Source organism: Pinus tabuliformis, chromosome 9 (assembly GCF_031772625.1).
Source record: "Pinus tabuliformis cultivar Carrire ecotype Pingquan chromosome 9, CPIR1, whole genome shotgun sequence".
Classification (NCBI taxonomy): Eukaryota; Viridiplantae; Streptophyta; class Pinopsida; order Pinales; family Pinaceae; genus Pinus; species Pinus tabuliformis.
In genome coordinates this window covers 489,541,000-489,548,283 of record NC_142307.1, presented here as the reverse complement: position 1 = coordinate 489,548,283, position 7,284 = coordinate 489,541,000, and positions in this window count along the sequence as shown.

Genomic DNA, 7,284 nt, shown 5'->3' with positions numbered 1-7,284 from the left:
CTGCCACATGGCTGCCTCGGATTGACACGTGGCCCCTATACGAAAAATTAAAATTTTTAATATAATTCAAAAATTTAGAAATTTCCTCTTTTTCGAAGGACATTGGACAAATTTCTTTTTACTTTTTCTCCTTCATCTGGAATCCGTTTTAGCTCATTCAAATTGCTAGAATTTCTAGATTCTATTTTTAACATTTCTTGTTTCTATTTTCAACATTGATTTCATAATGTAGGGTCAGTTTAATATGACATGTGGTAGAGGTCGATTAGAGGAGTTGATGTTAGTAGCTAATGTCAACGTGGTGATGTGGTGCCACTAGGTACTGCCACATGGCAGGAAAATTTGAGGAATTTTGATTAGGTAATGAGAAAAATACGAGTGACACGTGGCACCTTCTTTGGCTCCTGCATGGCACCCTCTTAGGCTAGCACGTGACATGAGGATGTCATGTTGGAATCATCATGCACACAAATATTTTACCCCCTAGAACTAGTTACATGGTTGGGTCACATGTGGTAAAGGACTAATCACCCTAGGTCACCTTGGTTAAAAATTGGTTGAGCCCCAAGTCCTATGGTCAAACCTCCTAGCCCTTGGATCCACATAGAAAACTATAAGTACATATGATCGAGTATCATTCTATCATCAACAAATTAATGGTGAATTAATACAATGGATGATGAGCTTGGTGTTTATGGTTTATTGGTGTGAATGGGTGATAGGTGGTTGATATTAAGAGTTTGAGTCGAGGGATTTTCCATTACTGATTGGTTGAGTCTAGATGGGTGTTGTTCTTTGATTACATTACTTACCTAAACATTGAGGGGCATTTCTATTGTAAACAATCTCAAGAGAAAAGGGTCATGTTCTTTGTTGAAGCCCAAAGGGGCTATGTTCTTTGTTCATAGTATTCATTCAAACTTGGGAAAGATGCATTCTCTTTTCACAGTATTCATTCGAGATCGAAGGGGCCAGATTCTCTAGTAATAGTATTCGTTTGAATCTAGAAGGGGTGTTTTTCTCTAGTCAATTTATTCATTTCAGCCCGGAGGGCTCACGTTCTCTGGTCGCAATATTCATTCAAGTCCTGAAGGTCCATGTTCTCTTTTCACAATATTTGTTCAAAGAGGACTTGAATATATATCTTAATTATTGCATAAGGTCAGAGATCTTGTTCTCATTATTGAGGTTGGTGCCTCAATTAGTTAGAGCCTAGAGTAGGTCGAAGCTTACTTATCATTAAGGTTGGTGCCTACAGTGAGTTATTTCTTGCAAATTTTCAAGGTTGATGCATTAATCACGTTGTAGCCTACTGTAAGTAGTATCTTTCATATTTTGGGTGTTATTGCATCCAGCTAGAAAAAGCCCACAAATATATGCAATTATTTGTAAATAATAAGAAGAAGAATTTGTGGTTTTATCCCATATGAGTTTCCATGTAAAATCTTGTGTATGTTTGTGTTGATGTGATGGATCATGGATATGTTTATGATGTAATATTGATGTGATGATGAAACTCTCTACTTAGCAATATGTTCAAATGTTTATGTCATAGTGTCATATAATTGATTATTAAAGAAATGTTATGAAACTATAAATTTGTTGCCACACTAATTCCACCCTTCTCAATGTGATGTTTGGTCAAACAAATGGAAAAGGGTTTCTCCCCTGAACTAAAGCATCTCTTTAATTACAATTCTTCTCAATTTTCGACATAAAATGTAGGAAACTACTTCCCCTGAGATTATCCTTTATGTCATTTTGTATCGAATTCATTTTTCTACCTATAATTATTTTGTTTCTCATGTAATTCAATTAGTCTCAATAGGTCTAAAGAATTATTCTCGTGTAGCTTACTCTCTAAATATTCCATCTTCTTGAGGTGATATGGATTACTATAATCTCTAACATTTCCTCATATTTTCATTTTATCATTGAGATGAAAGAGGTATGATTCCAAACTTTCATCTTAGGAAGGGGTTTGGTATGTTGAGATTCATAATTATACTTAAAGAGGGTGGGGGTGAGTGGATTGAATCAATATAATGACAAATACTTAAATCCACTCAAGAATTAATCTCGTAAATTGAATAGGTAGCACAAGCTATACATGGAAACCATTATGGGAGAAAACCACAAAAAAACTTTATATGAAATATTTTAGAGTCACCAACTTAGTATTACATCAATATCTTCTACTACTTTGTAGCCACCAACATATAGGATACACTAATCCCCTCTATTGATTTTTGTACACCATCCTACAAGAGACTAATCTCCCTTGTTACTTTTTAGGCACCAACCTATAGGAGAAACCAATCCCCTCTACTAAATTTTAGGAACCAACCTGCATGAGACACGAATCCCATCTATTATAAATATCTATAGGAACGAGTGTAATTTCTTGCTTATTCACAATGTTTTCTAGTTGATTCTTCTTTCACCAAGTTTGCTTGTTGCTTTTATCTTCACCATATATGTTAGTTGCTTCTACCTTCACCAGGTATACTTGTTTCTTCTTATTTCACCAAGCCTAATTCTACCAAAACTTGTTTCTTTTTGCGTCTTATCAGGAACAAATTTGCACATGTCACATATCCAATTTTGCAAACTTGGTTATGAAATTTTTACCATGAGTAAATAGATATATCTTCTTTCCTCTAATAATATCTCTGATATTATAGTGAACCAAGGTTTGTAATTTGAACCACATGTACATGATAATATTATATCTATATCCTCCATGTTTCATAGTTTGAAATATCCCAGAACAAAATTTGTAGTGAAGATTCCAAACTCACCTATTTGGAGAAGATTTCAGGAACATTTAGGAAGCCTAACTACCTTCGGCCATGTATTTATAACTTTACTGAATTAATGTTTAAAATCCTAGATGTCTCATTCACTCCATAAATCACAACTTTTCTTCCACCTTTAGACTCCAAGAATCACCTTGAAAGTTATTCCTCAGCTCTTGCAACCTCGTATCTATTATTTGATGAGCTCATGTTAAAATGCATCGATATTCCCTTTAACCATAGTGTTTCATTAGGGGAATTTTGAGGTCTAAAATGGGCCTACTAAGAAAAATGTACAACCAAAATAAAATTTATAAGAACCAATAGGATCAAGATGATGATGTCAACCATGGGGGATGATTCACAATTTTTGGAGTAAAAAAGTAAAAAGATTAAAAAATAATAAAATAATGAACTATTTTTTCAACTAGTACTTTCAACATATCACCCTAAGGTTTTACTAAAATTTCGAGCTGGAGTACTCATTGGATATAAAATTTAATTCCTCATCCAAGGTGTACCCATATTACATACTTTAGAGGGACCCTACTACACAAAAAATGAGAAATACATGAAATAACATGATTAAAATCACGTTTTTCATGTATTTCTCATTTTTCGTATAGAAGGGTCCATCAAAAGTATGGAACATTGGTACTTCTTGGATGAGGAATAAAATTCTGCATCTAATGAGTGCTTCTGCTTGAAATTTGAGTAAACCCATAGGGAGATAAGATGAAAATATGAGTTGGAAAAATAGTTCTTTCTTATTTCCCTCTAAAATTTGATGATGTAATCTAGTTTTATTTTATTATTTACACTATTATTTTATAATTTCCTTATTCGGCCAATTTTAGACCTCAAAATTTCCCTGATGATACGTTCACTTAAGCTAATGGCTTGCAAAACTAGTTGGGTTGACCTGCTTGTACTTTGGTTGGGTTACCTTGGCAAATAATTTTGTATCTCCTCATTCTTATGGAATTATAAGGAGTGTCATATACCAGTAGAAAGTTCTCAAAACAATATTTCCAATAATATACCTATGATCACATTTGAGCTAGGTAATTGGAGGAAAATTTCCTTCAAATACGGGGTAACCAAATGGGGCTTTCTTGTACTATGGTTATGTCATCTTAACAAAATATCTCATATCTCCTAATTCTTATGGATATAGAGGGAGTACCATATACATTTGGAAAGGTATCAGAATAACCTTTCTAACCATATATCCTATGGTCCCATTTGAGCTATTTATTGGAGCTAAAATTCCTTTAAAGATAGGGAATCCAATTAGGGCATCAAAAGTCGAGATAAAATATTTCCAACAATGTTCATTTTCCAATATTTATATTGGGCATAAGTAGTCTCTCCCTATCTTTGAATCAAATATTTCCACATGGGCAAGACAACACTAACAACATATACAACACATTTCTATTAATATATTATGCATTACAACAAATGAAACCGTTTAGATGTAGGACACATGTTAAAGCGAGGGCTAGATAGCCAGATTTGTACAATTTTCGAGAGGAACGGGCTGGGCTACATGAAGGGTCAATAGGAAAAAATTGCCCAGTTTTTGGGAGGAACTGCCTGAGAGACTGGCAGCCAAAACTATGCAATTCCCACAAGGAACTGGCAGTTAGCTGCTGGGGTCATTGGCAGCCAAAACTGTGCAATTCCCAGAGGGAACTAGTAGTTGTTGTTGGATTCACTGGCAACCAAAACTATGCAATTCCTAGAGGGAACTGGCAGTTGACTTCTCAATCACTGGCAGTGGAAATTGTGCAATTCTTGGTGGGAATTGGCAGTTGGTTGCTCAGTCACTGGCAATAGAAATTGTGTAATCCCTGAAGGGAACTGGAAGTCTGCTACTAGGAGCTACAGGCGGGGAAATTGCACTAAAGCCAGGAATCCGACCTCCTGATCATCTCTTCAAAAAAAATTTTTTGAGTGGATTCCTGGACAACAGAAATCCTGCTCATGAAAACTGTGCAAATTCTTGGATGAGCAGCCGGTCGACTGTCTGGATAACTGACTGGGAAAGCTGTTCAATTTTCTGAAGGAGACAGGGATGTGCACACTGTGTCTGTCTAGCTTGTCTGCACAATTTCCTCAGTCATTTGAGTGAGTGAGGTCAATGGCCTCTGCATAATTTTTGAAGAGAGTCAGTCCCACGGTGACTGTCGGGTCCGACTGTCCAAATGGTCAACATGGAAGTTGATTGAACTGCTTGCGGGCAACGCAGCTTGAAAAGACTAGCTCAGTGCTTCTACGTTGTTCTGGTTGACAGACGATCAAGATGATGGCTGGGTGATGGTCCAACTGTCAGAGGGGAGTTTGGTCATCAAGACTTCAGAAAAAATGACTAAGTGTGTGAACGATCGAAAGATGCATATGTGATCATGCAAACACACACTCACATGACTCAACGACGAAACGACTCAAACCATCCAGGCTCACATGGTCTACATAACTAATCGACAATGCAAGTGACAAGAGCGACACTCGTGATTGACCATTCATTGATCGAGACAACGCTTGTGCGATAGTGAATGTGACTCTTTGTGAGTGCGACAGATGCTTTCATAGCAAACACAACAAGCACATACGAAGGTAAGAATTCGATCATAACCAGAACATGGTCGCAAGCATGACTTAGACACCAGCACGTAGAAACTTGAATGAAATGAAAAAGCAAGGCAGATGCGAGGACTCACATGAGCTCACAGAGTGAACCCACGTATGTGCAGTCATCAAGTGAAATTCTCAAGCGAAGCTCGGAAATTGGTGCATGCCAAAATTTTGGAGGGGGGTTGTAGCCGTTACAATAGGATCACAAAGGGTGTTTGAGAGACCTTCTATTCTGGTGTAGGAGTGGGACCAGAATCCACAGGTAGGGGAGAGGTGGACTCACTAAGAACGACCTCTAATTCATGAAGTACCTACAGTGTATCATGAAAATCTTCGAGATGGGGAAAAATATGAGAATAATGGCCATAATTATCATACAAATCATAAGGGTGATTCATGCGTAATGATTTTTTCTTATTAACTGACTCAGGTAAGGTGACATTCTTGACGTGAAGGAGTTGAGGACAATATTTGTGGCATGACCAAAAGAATCACACAAAGCGCATGGAGGAATAGGATTTGGCTGCTTAGGAGGAGCAAGAGTTGCTAGGGGTTCCTTTTATTTGATTCCCTTTTTCTGGGATTTCCTCCCCTCGACAGATTCTTTCGCAACATGAGTAGGTTCCTATTGAGGTTGTTGTGGAACTGAATCAAAGGTAGGGGTAGGAACAAAAGTTTGAACCAGGGTTAAAGCGGTGTAATTTTTGAGTCGATTGGGGGGGATCTTTACGGGTGGATCAATGTACCAGACTGGGATTCCCAAGATAATGTTAAGAAAACTCAACATGGCCATGATAGGCATAGAATAAACTTTAGGGGGTGGAAATAAAAACATTATTTGACCAGAAGGACAATGGCCCGAAGGAAGTGATCCAAGATGGTTAAAGCCTGGGGGAACAGTTCTGTGTGGAAAAGGATTAGGAGAGACACCAGTAGAAGGAAATGATCCTTTTAAAATAGTACCTGAAGGCTGGGTTTAGTTAGGAAAAACAGGTTGTGGAGGTGTGTGCTACTGTGTAAGAATACCAGACCATTTGTGGGCGGCCTGTGAGGCTTGGAGCACTTAAACACTGGATGAGCTAGGCTCAGAAGGAGTAGGTGGTGGACCATAATAAGCACTAATAAAGGTGGAATATTTGTATACTCTAGCATGGACATTTGTGAGGGACTAGACAATATTATTGTCAGTCATAGAAGAGATGTCAGACTGAGGTGAAGTCTGGGCTTTGGGATCATAGTACGTCAACTGATCAACGAAGATGATCTTTGTATTATGGGGAAAGCACATATTACAGTGAACCTCAGATATGATAGCTGACACAACATAGGTATAACTACGACCCAAAAGGATGTTATATTCTAAGGGAGCATCAATGACTTCAATGTTAATAGGTACAATCTTGCCGACAATTGTGATTAGATAGTTGCAATATAAGCCAAGGGTATTTGAGGGATGACCATCCCAAGCATGGAGAGTGATGGTGGATGGGGACATGTCTGGGGAATCACGTCACTTCCAAACACTAGAAACCATCACACAGCTGGAGGGACCTTCGTTTATGATACACCGTTGAATATTGGCGTTTCTAATGGAGACTTGTATTTGAAATGTAATGAATTGAGATAGGGAGGATTTTCTAACTTGTCAATATGAAAGAAAAAAATATGATCATCTTGGGGATTCACGACATCCAAATTTGGGATTATAGCTTTTTGTTGGGAGCACATCTGCAGAAATTCCAGCATTAATATGGCAGTAGGAGACTCTGCTAGGTCATTGACTATGCTATAGGTATGGGTGAATTTAGCACAAGCAACATTTCGACTTAATGGACCTTTGGGGATT